The sequence below is a fragment of the Beta vulgaris genome, chromosome 8 (assembly GCF_026745355.1).
Source record: "Beta vulgaris subsp. vulgaris cultivar EL10 chromosome 8, EL10.2, whole genome shotgun sequence".
NCBI classification, from domain to species: Eukaryota; Viridiplantae; Streptophyta; class Magnoliopsida; order Caryophyllales; family Amaranthaceae; genus Beta; species Beta vulgaris.
In genome coordinates this window covers 22,705,342-22,721,803 of record NC_079209.1, presented here as the reverse complement: position 1 = coordinate 22,721,803, position 16,462 = coordinate 22,705,342, and the positions used below count along the sequence as shown (strand labels likewise).

The 16,462-nt window shown below is 37.2% G+C and overlaps 1 non-coding gene across 1 annotated transcript; it reads left to right on the top strand.

Annotated features, from left to right (window-relative positions):
* Window positions 1-8,544: 8,544 nt before the first annotated feature.
* LOC125492998 (small nucleolar RNA R71) lies at window positions 8,545-8,651 on the top strand. Its single transcript, XR_007269383.2, has one exon. It is a non-coding gene; the product is annotated as a small nucleolar RNA R71 (small nucleolar RNA).
* Window positions 8,652-16,462: the final 7,811 nt, after the last annotated feature.

Sequence of the window (16,462 nt, the reverse complement as noted above, 5' to 3'; positions counted from 1 at the left end):
GCACATCAATATGCTTTGTTCTTCCATGAAACGCTGGATTTTATGCCATTGTAATTGCTGACATGTTGTCACAATAGAGGAGTGTAGCTTCACTTTGATCAATGTGAAAATCAACAAGTAGTTTCTGGAGCCAGAGAGCTTGTCGTGCTGCCCCAGTTGCTGCTGCATATTCAGCTTCGGAAGACGACAATGCAATGGTTTCCTGCTTCTTTGAGCTCCAAGTAATAGCTCCAGAACCCAAACTAAAAACATTACCTGAGGTGCTCTTTCTATCATCCAAGCACCCTGCCCAGTCAATATCAGTGAAGCCAAACAGCAAACAGTCGGTACTTAATACCCAGATACCATACTTCATTGTTCCAGCAACATAACGAAGTATGCGTTTTGCTGCTCCAAGGTGTTGCTTGGTTGGGTTATGCATGTACCTTGACACGACGCTTACAGAATAAGCAATATCAGGTCTGGCGTGTGTCAGGTCTGGTGTGTGTCAAATAATTCAAACCACCAACAATACTTCTATAAAGTCTCCTATCAGCATGCTCTGTTCCATCATTTCGCTGCAATTTCTCATTGACATTCATGGGTGTAATCGCACCTTCACAATTACTCATGTGAAATCTTTTCAACAAGTCACTGGCATACTTCTCTTGGCATACAAAATACCATGAGTAGTTTGCTTCACATCGAGACCCAAAAAATATTTTAGCAAACCCAGATTAGTCATCTCAAACTTTTGCATCATATTACGCTTGAACCCATCGACAACAGATTGAGATGAACCCATATAAATCATATCATCCATATAAAGACACACTACCAAGAAATCATTATTACTCTACTTCTTCAAGTAGAGTGTAGGTTCATTTTCACTTCTAGTGAACCCATTGGACTTAAACACAAAAAGAATCCGCGCTTTTAGCGTCTGAATTTACCGTCCGGACCCATCAGACGCAAATTAGCGTCCATCTTTGGACGGACGCTAATTAGCGTCCGTTATTTTAAAATTAGCGTATGTATTTGAAGCAGACGCTAATTAGTGTCCATTGTACAAGTTTACTGTCTAACTTGACGGACGGTATTCGATGGTCATCAAGAAAAACACGACCCACCTAATTTCCAACCCTATCTCTATCTATCCTTATTCTCTCACCTCACATCACACCCGTCCCTTTTCTTCGTCTTCTTTCTCGCTCTTCTCTCTCACTGTCCTATTTTTTTCTCTCTCACCGGTATTCGATGGTCAATGGTCCGTTACCACACTTTCTCTGATTTGAAGGAGGTTCGATCTATTTCTGAGCCAATCACCGTCGCAGGTTTTCGTTTTAGGGTTAGTGATTTTTTTTGGGTTTTTATGTGGGTTGTTTCAGATCTAGTTTTTTTTTGTTAATTTCTCAATTCTCTTTCAAAACCCCATAATTATCCTCTCTTTTTTTTTATTTTTATTTTCGAATCCTTTTTTCGTATGTTTTTTTCGTTTTCTCGATTTTTATTTATCCTCTCTCTTTTTCGATTTTTGTTTCAGATCTGGTTTTTTCTTGATTTCTTCGTCAAGTTTTTGTGCTATGATTTTGTGTTGAATTTTTAATCTGGTGGACTATTTGGTGTTTTGATATGTTTTTGAGTGAATAATTTTTGCATTATTTTGTATTATCTTCCACTTTTCTTAGGGCAGGGTTGTGAAAATGCGAGTACTTTTACTATCTTTTAATGTCTCATCATCACTTCGTGCTGTTACGGTCTGATTTACACTAGATTTGTGCTCTAGTAGTTTAATTGCTTGTTTGGTTCTCTTAATCAGATGCGAAGACAGCTGAAGAAGCCTAGCACATTTTGATAGTTGGTAGTTTGACATCAAAATGTTCATTTTATCTAACAAAACCCTTTTTTTAGTATTGCTTTTATCATTTCAGGTTCAGTGATTGTTCATGCTCTAGATGAGAAAGCCAGAGCTTATTACGATTTAGAAATTTGAAAGGCTTATCGCGTACCTAACAAAAATAACCTAACTATTCCTCCTAACTAATGTCGTCGGGCAAGTAAGGATCGAATCCCAAGAGACTAACTGATTCAAAGTAGTTAAATTGACTCTAATTAATACTAAGCAAGTAATTAATAAAAGTGATGATGAACTAATCTAAATAACTAAAAGCAAATGAATTTATCAAGAGTGAATCAAAGACTAAAGACATCTAGGTTTAAGTATCCCCACTAACACGAATTAATGCCACAAACAATCCCTTTTTCCTTAATTAACTAATAAATAACTCATAGGATAGACGCGCCCTAATAATACTAAAGATTTCTTTCGATCAATCAATAGCTTCCCTAACAATGCAATCATGCTTATTTTCATGGAGTCATGCAAATTAAGGACTTTAGACATAGCATCCTAACATCCTAAAAAATTCCATCAACTACTTTTGCGATGATTTCCTTTATCTTAAATTAGGGTTCTAGATTCGATCAAGATTCAACTTTCGTTGCAAAAATAATTAAATTCAAAGTATACTATTTCTAGTCATAAATTGATAATTAAAACCAACCCTAAAATAAATGAATCATAAATTAATCAAAGTTTGGGAATTAGGAATTAAACAAGCATCAATTCATATTAGGGTTCAACCTAACCCTAGAATAAAAAAACTACTCACACATGATGATTGAATAAACAAAATAAAGATTAAAAGGAAGCATGATCAACAATAATAATGATAGAATAGAGAAGAGAAAATAATACTTGAATTAATTGATGAAATTGCAAACTTGAATGTCGAAAACAAGAACTTGAGGAAAAATAATGGAGAATGTGGATGAAAAACGTGAAGAAGCGTCCAAAGGAAGAAGTAAAAAAAAACCAATTTCACGTGATTTCTCTCTAAAAGAATCTCCTTTTCAAATTCTATCCAAAACCTATTTATATCTATCCAAATACAAGGAGTTTGACTAGGATTTGGACTCCTAAAACACTCTAAAACTAAGGTTACGTAATATTGAAATTGGAGACCGCCATGGCCTTGCGGTAAGCTTGAAAGGACCGCCAAAGGGTGGCGGTTTATGCTGTTTTTTTGTTCTCTTGCTACCAAAAGTCTATTTTGTAGCTTCTTAGACATGGTAATTAATGGTTACCAACACCATATCGCAATATATCTTCAAAATCATCGCCGGATAAAGCTATCAATCCATTTGAATGCTCCGCAATCATCCCAGCTTTCGTGCAAATCCCAATCAACTCCAATAAAAGCCATAATCCTACAAAAACAAAACAAATACACCCAAGGAGAGCAATAGCGAAAAGTAAAGAATAATAGCCCTAAGAGATTAAATATATGGGAAAAATATGATGGAAACACACAAATATATCACATAAAAATGAGTATATAAACGTGTTATCAAGTTCCCCCACACTTAACCTTTGCTCGTCCTCGAGGAAAGAAACTAAAAAATAAAAGGAAAAACTATTCTAAGGAAGCAATAAAACCTATACTCACTGTCGTAGGAATCACGATTGCACTTAGCACGTGCAACAAGCCCAATCACGATTGCACTTAGCACGTGCAACAAGCCCTTTAAACCCCTAGGCTACCCTAGTGGACGAGTAAGGTCTCGTGAAGGTTTTCAGAAGGCATACCTACAAAGCCAAATGATGAATTCCCAAACCGAATAGCAAAACAAGATAGTCATGAGAAACAAAATTCATTTTCTTTCGAAATCACTTATGTGTTACAAACCAAGAAGCACAAATCAATTTTCCATGCAAACAAGACTTAGCACCCTCAGCGATCAACCAGTCTTACCACACATCTCCCCCAAACTTGACTCAGTTTTACAATAACAGCTTCTCACTCTAGTTGTGTAAAACAAAACAGATAAGCCACTCATGTGTTTAAGAGGTTAGAATAAGAATCACTCATCCTAAATGCAATAAAGCACATCAACTTCATGTAACTGTCTTCTTTAGATTTGCAAATTGACTTTCTCCACTTATACTGTTAGGATGCAACACGGAAGTCATGAGTTCTATAAAAAGGGTAGGCTTAGTTAAAGGGGGTTGGATAACGTTATTTGGGAATGTGGTGCTCAAAAATAAAAGAAAACTTAATCCCACTACAGATTCCAAATGTCGGGTTCAATCCATCCTTATATTCACCAAATTAAACTCCATATAAGCTTGCCCTTTTCTTCTCTCACAAATAATTTCTTTCAAACAACAACCAAGGAACTTGTATGAACATTGAAACTTACATTGAGGAGATAATGCACATACTTGGGGATTATATATATAGATGTATTTTCTTCATTTTTCCCCATTTTGTTTCTTTTTCTCAAATTCATCTCCTTTCTTTTTTTCTTCAAATTCCTTTTGTTTTCAAGAATCGATGTCTCTTTTTTCTTTTCAAGTTTCGAATCACTCATAGGGCATACCAATTAATCCACCTTCAAGACAAAACCTAAAAAAAAGGCTCTAAGGCATATGATGTAAGGCTATCAAAAAGGCAATTATGAGGCTCAAATTGGTTCATCCTAGGGGTAAATGTAAAAAGGAAAAAATTTATCGTGGCCCTAAGATGTTGAAGCTCTAATCATCTAGATAGAACATCAATCATTCTTCCATATTGCATCGCAAAGTCTCAAATAGTCAAAGAGCAAATCCAAGATTCAAGTTACATGAAGGATAACTAACACACATGAAAAGAACACGACTGAAATAATGTGCAACAGTCGAATATGGCTTAAATTCCTCACCAAGGTACTCAAGTTATTATTGTCGGTCGAGTCAATATCAAAGGAGACCATTTTAGCCACAAACCAAATCACAGAGGGATTTATGCTATCTTTCATGCAATAGATCATCAATTCAGTGCAAGTCGATTCATAACAAAACATTCAAAGCAATGTGTTTCAAAGTTCTCACTTGAATTGCCATTCAACTTGGAAATATGAAACTAACCTAAAAAAGAAAAAACTACCAAAAAGAAACACAAATGAACAAACGACTATATACAATGAATCCCTCCCCCACACTTAAATGGTGCAATGTCCACAGTGCAATAATAAGGCACAAAAGAAAGGGGAACGGTACTCACAAGATGTCACTGAGGAGAGAGCGATGGAGGATTGGGGAACCCTCCAAATTGCATCCAAGTGCTAAAATTCTCCAAGAGCTTAATCATATCCTTCGACTCGTTGACTCGTAGAAGTAGGACCCTTTTTTCTTATGAACGGATTTGGCTTTAGAAGTAGAGTTTGTAGGCACGTTCTTTTGTCGAGTATTTAGAGTGCGCGCCATTAGAATATAGCGAAGGTACGATCAAGTTTCACACACAATGAATAAAACAGTCCACACAATTTTGTCAAGCAACACCAAAATAATCGAACAATTCAGTCACATATACTTCCTGAAATAGTCTAAATCACGCAATACATGCATCCTTCGCCAAATAGTCCAGCAATCAAATAGAACCCCAAAGTCGTTAGTGTCAAATTCCGTTAATAACTCAAATTGAGGGCAGCGAGTTCAAGCACGAAGAACCCAAAACATCAAATTCGCAGCAATAAAAATAGTCAAGTGTTATTCAAAATTGATGAAATTCACAGCATTTCATCAAATTTCAAGAAACCAATGCCGTAGGAGAGTGAGGAGCAGCGAATTCAATCAAGAATTACCGCCATAACAATCGAACATTGATGGAAACCGAACCCAATGGTCGAATGTCGACCAAGAACAGGGGAGTGTCACCACCGATTTCAATGGAGTTCAATGACCAAAACGACACGAACGAGGGAGAGATGACTGGGTCAACCTTGAAGTTCCTGATTCGAGTAGCAAGAGGCGAGAACAATGAAGTAGCAATCTCATCTTCGTTTCTTTCTTCAGTAAGTGTCGCGTTTTTTTCTTTTAATTTTTTTTTTGTTGTTGTTGTGCGTCACTGCAGTAGGGTCGAAGTGCAGGGCTGGGTTGTTTTTTTTTTCTTCGTTGGGCTTCGTTGATCACAGGACGAACCGCGATGGGTTGGCAGTTGTGGAGGTGAACTGCGAAGGACTGGCAGTTCCTACTGCCTGCGTGGGACGTGTCTCCTTTTCTTCTTCTTTTTTTCTGTACAAAAACACACCAAAAATTAGGAGAATTAGACTCTAAAAAGAAAAAGAAGAAACTAGGTTTCTAAATCCTATACCTAAAACCTAGACTAACTAATCATATAATACAACTACAATATTAAACTAACTAAAAATATAGACTAAGGAATCACTACAAAAAAAAAATTAATAGGAAAATTCAAAGAGAAAGCTTGGGTTGCCTCCCAAAAAGCGCTAGTTTAAGGTCATCTAGCTTGACCACCTTGTCATGTCACTCTGAATAAGGGTCGGAAAGTGTGTAAACCGCCTTCCCTTCAATAGGTTCACCTTCTCGATACTGCTTAAGGCATTGTCCATTTATCTTAAAGGAGCCAGTTGCTTCACTCCAAATCTCAACCGAGTCATACGAAAAGACCTTAAGGATTTTGAATGGACCAGACCTCCTTGAGCGAAGCTTACCAGGAAATAGCTTCGATCGAGAGTTGAATAGTAAAACTAACTCCCCTTCATGAAATCCTCGCCGCATGGTATGCTTGTTAGGCCACCTTTTCCTTCGTTCTTTGTACAACCTTGAGTTTTCATAAGCTTTTAACTCTACCTCAGGAAGCATAGTACTCTCCTTAGATTCTTCATGTGTCAACACCTCCTTGATAGGCTCAACACTAGGTAATGAATGTGGTTCCTCTAAGAGCCTCTTGTACTCCCTAGTTTCCCAATCCTCTTCATCAGCACTTCCCATGAGGACGGTTTGCAGTGAATCATCAAGTTGTAGATTAGAAGCTTTTACCTCAATCGCCTCATCTAGAGCATCCACACTATAGATAGTCTCTCCCATAGAGGGAGCTTCCATGGAGTTCGTGAGATCGTACTCCATCTTCTCAGCACCCACTTCAAAGGTAATCTTTCCATTCTTCATGTCAATGATGGCTCCAGCAGTGGCCAGGAAAGGTCTCCCCAGAATGATAGGGACTTGCGCATCATCCTTCATCTCCATTACTACAAAGTCACATGGAATGAAAAACTTCCCAACACGGAGGGAAACATCTTCAAGGATACCAAGTGGATACTTTACACTTCTATCTGCTAATTGTAAGGAGATGCGTGTGGGTTTTGGTTCACCCATTTGAAGATTCTTGCAAATTGACAAGGGCATTAGACTAACACTTGCCCCAAGATCACAAAGTGCCTTTTTTATTTCAATATCGCCAAGCTTCACAGGGATAGAGCAGCTACCCGGATCCCCTAGCTTCTTGGGAAGCTTATTCTGCAAAATAGCACTACATTCTGCTGTAAGTGAAACAGTTGCATTTTCCTCGATCTTCCGCTTGTTTGAGAGCATGTCTTTCAGAAATTTTGCATAAGATGGCATCTCAGAGATAGCCTCCAAGAATGGTATGTTTATGTGCAGCTTCTTCAGTATATCAAGGAACTTCCCATGTTTCTTCTCTAATTTTGCACGGGCTAATCTTTGTGGGAATGGAACTGGTGGCGTGTATGGTCGAATAGGGGGAGGAGTAGGTTCCTTCTTCTTGTCTTCGACAATCTCGTTCTCTACCACTTTCTCAGTTTGAACCATCTCTTCCATAGTTCTTTTTGATGGCTCCTTCAAAGGATAATCTTGTAGCTCTTTTCCGTTCCTCAAAATCACAGCATTGATATGAGCCTTAGATGGTTGTTCACTATTACCTGGAAAATGACCTGAAGTTTTTGATAATTGGCCCACCTGAAGTGCAAGCTGGCTTATTTGACTTTCCAAGAGCTTGTTCTGAGCTTGAATTTGTTGAATTGCGTTATCAGTCTTCTCATTTTGCTTACCTTGTTGGGCCATGAAGTTAGTTTGTTGGGCTAAAAGGTTCTCCATCATAATCTCCAAGTTGCTCTTCTGTTGAATTGGAGGAGGTTGCTGATTAACACCCTGATTGACATGATGATTGAATGGTGCTCTAGCTTGAAAACCTGGTGGTGAATTAAAGTTGTTGCGAGGTGGAGGAGGTGGATTGAGTTGTGCTTGAGTGTTCTTGTATGAGAATGCAGGATTATGCTTCCATCCTTCATTGTACGTGTTAGAATAAGGATCATATGGCTGCTTTGGATTATAAAGAGCATTGGCTTGCTCAATTGTCATCCTATCATTGTTGATTTGACATTTTGTAGCAGCATGTCCTTTTACTCCGCACATCTGACATGAGACCATCATAGATGAACCAGCTTGGAGTCGATCAAACTTGTGAGATAGTGCCTGCACAATATTAGTCAAAGTGGTTAGCGCATCAACATCATATTTACCGCCCTTCTTAGCACGATTGCGACCATTTGGATGGTAGTTGTCATTGGCCACCATCTTCTCAATCAACTCCTTTGCTTCGGTTGATTCTTAGTCATAAGGGAACCGCTGAAGCAGCATCAATGTAGATACGAAACTCATGTGTCAAACCATTGTAGAAAGTCTGTATCAACATCCATTCAGGAATCCCGTGATGAGGACATTGTCTTTGCAAACGTAGAAACCTTCTCCATGCTTCATACAATGATTCGTCGTCATGTTGCTCAAAGGTTGCTAACTCGTTCCTCAGCTTCGCAGTCTTTTCTTGCCCCAAAAACTTCACCAAGAATGCTTTGGCAAGTTTCCCCATGTATCAAACGTTCCGACACCTTCATCTCTAACCACTCCTTTGCCTATCTCGAAGAGAGAAAGGAAAAAGGCGTAGTCGAATAGCATCCTCACTCACATTGTTGATTTTCACTGTGTCGCATTTCTCCAAGAAACTAGCAATGTGACTCACAGGGCATTCATTGGGTAACCCTGCAAATGAATCGTTGGAGATGAATTGGATGAATTGAGGCTTAAGTTCAAAATTTGCAGCATTGACAACTGGTCAAACAATGCTCGATAATGCACCAGTTGTAGTATCTGGTACACCATACTCCCAAAGAGTTTTAGTTGCTTCTTCACCCATTGCTTTCTTCTTATTCTTAATTCGTCTTTTTGGACTTCCTTGCTTGCGTGTAGTGGCTTCGATTTCAAGATCTAGAGGAATCAAATTCTGTGGACCTCTACGTCGAGTTTGCATGCAAGAAAGAAAGAACTAAAAACAAAAGATCAAATAAACAAGAAATGATAGCCGAAGCAGCAAATAAAAAGAAAAAAAAGCTTAGCAAAAATAAAATCAAAAATAACTAATTTAATACTGTTAGTCCCCGGCAACGGCGCCAAAATTTGAAAGGCTTATCGCGTACATAACAAAAATAACCTGACTATTCCTCCTAACTAATGTAGTCGGGCAAGTAAGGATCGAATCCCAAGAGACTAACTGATTCAAAGTAGTTAAATTGACTCTAATTAATACTAAGCAAGTAATCAATAAAAGTGATGATGAACTAATCTAAATAACTAAAGCAAATGAAATTATCAAGAGTGAATCAAAGACTAAAGACATCTAGGTTTAAGTATCCCCACTAACACGAATTAATGCCACAAACAATCCCTTTTCCCTTAATTAACTAATAAATAACTCATAGGATAGACGCGCCCTAATAATACTAAGGATTTCTTTCGATCAATCAATAGCTTCCCTAACAATGCAATCATGCCTATTTTCATGGAGTCATGCAAATTAAGGACTTTAGACATAGCATCCTAACATCCTAATAAATTCCATCAACTACTTTCGTGATGATTTCCTTTATCTTAAATTAGGGTTCTAGATTCGATTAAGATTCAACTTTCGTTGCAAAAATAATACACATTCAAAATATACTATTTCTAGTCATAAATTGATAATTAAAACCAACCCTAAAATAAATGAATCATAAATTAATCAAAGTTTGGGAATTGGGAATTAAACAAGCATCAATTCATATTAGGGTTCAACCTAACCCTAGAATAAAAAATACTCACACATGATGATTGAATAAACAAAATAAAGATTAAAAGAAAGCATGATTAACAAATAATAAATAGAATAGAGAAGAAAAATAATACTTGAATTAATTGATGAAATTGCAAACTTGAATGTCGAAAACAAGAACTTGAGGAAAATAATGGAGAATGTGATGAAAAACGTGAAGAGCGTCCAAGAAGAAGTAAAAAACAATCACGTGATTTCTCTCTAAAAAATCTCCTTTTCAAATTCTATCCAAAACCTATTTATATCTATCCAAATACAAGGAGTTTGACTAGGATTTGGACTCCTAAAACACTCTAAAACTAAGATTACGTAATATTGAAATTGGAGACCGCCATGGCCTTGCGGTAAGCTTGAAAGGACCGCCAAAGGGTGGCGGTTTATGCTGTTTTTTTTGTTCTCTTGCATCAAAAGTCTATTTTGTAGCTTCTTAGGCATGGTAATTAATGGTTACCAACACCATATCGCAATATATCTTCAAAATCATCGCCGGATAAAGCTATCAATCCATCTGAATGCTCCGCAATCATCCAAGCTTTCGTGCAAATCCCAATCAACTCCAATAAACGCCATAATCCTACAAAAACAAAACAAATACACCCGGGAGAGCAATAGCGAAAAGTAAAGAATAATAGCTCTAAGAGATTAAATATATGGGAAAAATATGATGGAAAACACACAAATATATCAATAAAAATGAGTATATAAACGTGTTATCAAATTCCCCCACACTTAACCTTTGCTCGTCCTCGAGGAAAGAAACTAAAAAAAAAGAAAAACTATTCTAAGGAAGCATAAAACCTATACTCACTGTCGTAGGAATCACGATTGCACTTAGCACGTGCAACAAGCCCTTTAAACCCCTAGGCTACCCTAGTGGACGAGTAAGGTCTCGTGAAGGTTTTCAGAAGGCATACCTACAAAGCCAAATGATGAATTCCCAAACCGAATAGCAAAACAAGATAGTCATGAGAAACAAAATTCATTTTCTTTCGAAATCACTTATGTGTTACAAACCAACAAGCACAAATCAATTTTCCATGCAAACAAGACTTAGCACCCTCAGGATCAACCAGTCTTACCACACATCTCCCCAAACTTGACTCAGTTGTACAATAACAGCTTCTCACTCTAGTTGTGTAAAACAAAACAAAAGGCCACTCATGTGTTTAAGAGGTTAGAATAAGAATCACTCATCCTAAATGCAATAAAGCACATCAACTTCATGTAACTGTCTTCTTTAGATTTGCAAATTGACTTTCTCCACTTATACTGTTAGGATGCAACACGGAAGTCATGAGTTCTATAAAAAGGGTAGGCTTGGTTAAAGGGGGTTGGATAATGTTATTTGGGAATGTGGTGCTCAAAAATAAAAGAAAACTTAATCCCACTATAGATTCCAAATGTCGGGTTCAATCCATCCTTATATCCACCAAACTCCATATAAGCTTGCCCTTTTCTTCTCTCACAAATAATTTCTTTCAAACAACAACCAAGGAACTTGTATGAACATTGAAACTTACATTGAGGAGATAATGCACATACTTGGGGATTATATATATAGATTATTTTCTTCATTTTCCCCATTTTGTTTCTTTTTCTCAAATTCATCTCCTTTCTTTTTTTCTTCAAATTCCTTTTGTTTTCAAGAATCGATGTTCTCTTTTTTCTTTTCAAGTTTCGAATTACTCATAGGGCATACCAATTAATCCACCTTCAAGACAAAACCTAAAAAAAAGGCTCTAAGGCATATGATGTAAGGCTATCAAAAAGGCAATTATGAGGCTCAAATTGGTTCATCCTAGGGGTAAATGTAAAAAGGAAAAAATTTATTGTGGCCCTAAGATGTTGAAGCTCTAATCATCTAGATAGAACATCAATCATTCTTCCATATTGCATCGCAAAGTCTCAAATAGTCACAGAGCAAATCCAAGATTCAAGTTACATGAAGGATAACTAACACACATGAAAAGAACACGACTGAAATAATGTGCAACAGTCGAATATGGCTTAAATTCCTCACCAAGGTACTCAAGTATTATTGTCGGTCGAGTCAATATCAAAGGAGACCATTCTAGCCACAAACCAAATCACAGAGGGATTTATGCTATCTTTCATGCAATAGATCATCAATTCAGTGCAAGTCGATTCATAACAAAACATTCAAAGCAATGTGTTTCAAAGTTCTCACTTTAATTACCATTCAACTTGGAAATATCAAACTAACTTAAAAAAGAAAAAACTACCAAAAAGAAACACAAATTTGGACTCCTAAAACACTCTAAAACTAAGATTACGTAATATTGAAATTGGAGACCGCCATGGCCTTGCGGTAAGCTTGAAAGGACCGCCAAAGGGTGGCACTTTATGCTGTTTTTTTTGGTCTCTTGCTACCAAAAGTCTATTTTGTAGCTTCTTAGGCATGGTAATTAATGGTTACCAACACCATATCGCAATATATATTCAAAATCATCGCCGGATAAAGCTATCAATCCATTTGAATGCTCCGGAATCATCCAAGCTTTCGTGCAAATCCCAATCAACTCCAATAAACGCCATAATCCTACAAAAACAAAACAAATACACCCAAGGAGAGCAATAGCGAAAAGTAAAGAATAATAGCCCTAAGAGATTAAATATATGGGAAAAATATGATGGAAACACACAAATATATCACATAAAAATGAGTATATAAACGTGTTATCAGAAGTCGTTGGTCAGGGAAGAAGCCACCTGCTAACTTAAGCCAGGTATATGCTCTTTCTTTGTAAATAACCCTTGCCATTTTGTTTCATTTTTTTTAGATGGTTGAGCATATGGAAACATATGCAATATGCTTCTATTTTTCTTTCTTTTGTTGGTGGTGAGCTGGCGGTCTATTTCTAGTTTCATTGAAACTAAATTTGCATTGTGACATGTCAAAATAGATATGTAAGAGAAGTTGAGGGTAAGGATTGTAGCCATTAAGGGTTGGAAGAATTAATATAGTTTTTCCATATGAGTGAGAGATTGAACATCCAAATGCCAATCTTTAACCTTAAAAGTATGCAACTCTATTCTTTTACTGAGTTGGTTTGGTACTAAGCTTAAGGAGTGAGTATGATGTGAGCTACTAAGCAGATTATGGGATTAAAAAGTACAAATGAATGATTTAGGGAAGATAATTTTATTGGGCCACCAAGTAGAAACAAAAGTATATTATTATGAGGAAAAGGTCAATCATAAATTATTAATACTGTTGATCTTAGAGATGACTGGAATGATTTAGAGGTCTGAGGCTTGAAACTTTAAGTGGTCCTATATGGTGAATTATGCTCTGTGTAACTATAGAGAGGCTTTAAGAGTTGACTAATGTTGCATAATTCACTAATTAGCCCGAAAACGTCGATCTGTAATGTGCTAATTGGTATGTCTGAATGGGTACACTGGTTTGGATTCAATTGGTTTAGCAAAACTAAATTAGTGATTGCGTTCTCAGGACCATGGTTCAGGTACACATAAGCTAGTTGGACTCGACTTTTGATACGTGGCATGGATATAGCCTTTGATAAGGCTATCTCGTCATAATTAGACTTAGGTTGGGTTGGTTATTTTCCTGGGAATATGTCACATGCTAATGTCTTTTATGAGGAGACATCTCTACATGCCATGAAGAAAGCCCTGTTTCTCCGATTTGGCTGGTGCTTGGATAATATGTTACATTGCCATGTAAAGGATTGTTTTAATTGCATTGAATATGATACTGATCAGTACATAAAAAAGCTTAGTTAGGTTCTTTGGATGGCTAAATAATTTCTGAAGAATTACTACAGCTTGCAAGTTTAGTTTACTTAATCTCCCCTATTTTTCACTAGGGGAAAAAACATAAAGGGCTGCGCAGGAAGGGCTGCGCTTTTCTTAAAAGCGCAGCCCTATTAGTGAAGGGCTGCGCTTATTTAAAAAAGCGCAGCCCTACTAAGCAGAAGGGCTGCGCATTTTAAAAAAAGCGCAGCCCTTCACTAGTAGGGCTGCGCTTTTTTAAATAAGCGCAGCCCTTTTGTAGCGCAGCCCTACTAAGTGAAGGACTGCGCTTTTTTAAAAAGCGCAGCCCTTCTGCTTAGTAGGGCTGCGCTTTTTTAAAAAAGCGCAGCCCTTTCTGAAAAAATTTGAAATTTCGGAATCGCGGGCTTTGAAATATTGAGCGGGGATTCGTCAAATATATTATCCCTCATTCTCTCTCCTCTCTCACGTCCCTCATTATTCCTTTCCTCCTTCTCTCTCATCCTCTCTTCTCTCTCATCCTCTCTTCTCTCTCAAAAACTCCCATAAATATTTGTGACAAAAACCTTGAAATGATTTGCACTAAACATGGCGACGAAGTCCGATTGCCTATTGTGATACCTTTTCGGAAGCGGAACGAGCCGTGACGTTTAGGCTTTTTAAGCCATCCGAGTTCGTTTAAGCCTCCAAATACCCATTTTAAGTTTTTCCGAATTTTTTTTTTCCTTAAATTATGTATTTGGGTTTTGTTTTATGTATTTAAACATTATTAGGTTGTAGTTCTTGTATTTTCAGATCTATAATGTTCTTGTATACTTCTCTTTGTTTATATGTTTTGATTAATGTTCTTGTATACTTCTCTTTGTTTATATGTTTTGATTAATGTTCTTGTATACTTCTCTTTGTTTATTTTGATTAATGTTATTCTTGTATGCTTCTCTTTGTTTATTTTGATTAATGTTCTTGTATACTTCTCTTTCTATATAATTTCTTGTATTTTCATCTTTGTTTTGATTAATGTTCTTGTATACTTCTTGTATACTTAGTGTATATTTCTCTTTGATATTAGTTTTTGTTCCTTTTTTTCATTTTCGTTTCATTCTTTTTATTGTTTTGGGTTTAGTATTTTCGTTTCGTTTCTCTTCTCTTCTGTTTAATTTCAGAAAATGTGAGATTATGAGTAAAAAAATGACAAAATTTTTTTTTTATTTTTTATTTTGGTAGGAAGGGCTGCGCTAGTTAGGAAAAAGCGCAGCCCTTCTAGCCCAGAAGGGCTGCGCTTTTTCTTAACTAGCGCAGCCCTTCTGGGCTAGAAGGGTTGCGCTTTTTCCTAACTAGCGCAGCCCTTCTAGCTTAAGGGCTGCGCTTTTCTAGCGCAGCCCTACTTAAAAAGTGAAGGGCTGCTACTGAAAGGGCTGCTGTCAAAAAGCGCAGCCCTACATGCCTTTTTTAGCGCAGCCCTTCTTCATTTTTCCACTAGTGTTTCATGCTTATTTAGGTAACGATTAGCACTTAAACTGCAGGCAGTGCAACCAACAAAAGAAATGATTCACAAGGAGAAAGAAGAGAAGAATTTCAGCAAAGGAAGCTTAGTTGAAGTGAGCAGTGACGAGGATGGTTTTGAGGGTGCTTGGTTCACTGAACTGTTCTTGAGGTGATTGGGAAGGACAAATTCCTTAATGAGTATAGGGATCTAAAAACAGAAGATGACAAAGATTTTGTAAGAGAAAAGGCTGATGCCCTGCACATCAGACCGCATCCTCCAAAGGCAGGAAAAGTCGACAAGTTCAAGCAGTTTGAAGTAGTTGATGCTCTTTATAATGATGGGTGGTGGGTGGGCTGCATTTCTAAAGTCCTTGGTGACTCAAAATATTTAGTTTTGTTCCAGATTTTTGTTGTGGAGTTTAAATTTGTGTACATGTAAGTATACTAGAATTTAGTTCTAGAATTATTTTTTCACTTGTATCTACATAGATTATCAATAATAATTGAATTGATTAATTGTTTTCTTTAATAAAAGAAGTATGGTATTTACATCATTTCATATCTTATTACATTTAATATCAATTACTTAAAAGAAAAAAGCTTTCAAGAGTAGGGTCTGTGAAAACGGTCGCTAATTAGCGACTGCCAAGGACATTAGCGACCGCCTAGGTAGTCGCTAATTAGCGACTGTGCATGACGGTCGCTAATTAGCGACTGCCTAGGTGGTCGCTAATTAGTGACTTCCGAGGAAGCGGTCGCTAAATTCAAAATATTATACGCTAAATATTTAGCGTCCGCAATTTGGAGAATTAGCGACCAAGGGTTTTCCATGAGCCGTTTAGCGTCCGTCGGCGGACGCTAATATATTTAGCGTCCGATTTCGTGTTTTTAGCGTCTGATTTTTGCGGACGCTAAAGTCTGACATTCATGTTGTGAAAGAAGGTATCAATCTTGCTGTACCACGCACGCGGAGCTTACTTTAGCCCGTACAAAGCGTTCCTTAACTTGTAGACTTTGTCTTCCTGACCATTGATAATAAAGCCTTCAGGTTGTGAAACAAAAACCTCCTCTTTCAAATCACCATTCAGGAATGCAGACTTCACATCAAAGTGATAAACTGGCAATTGATATTGAGCTGCTACAGCAAGAAAAACTCTCACTGTTTCGAACCGATCAACAGGCGAGTAAGTTTCATCAAAATCCACGCCATGCTGCTAAGTGTACCCCTTAGCCACTAG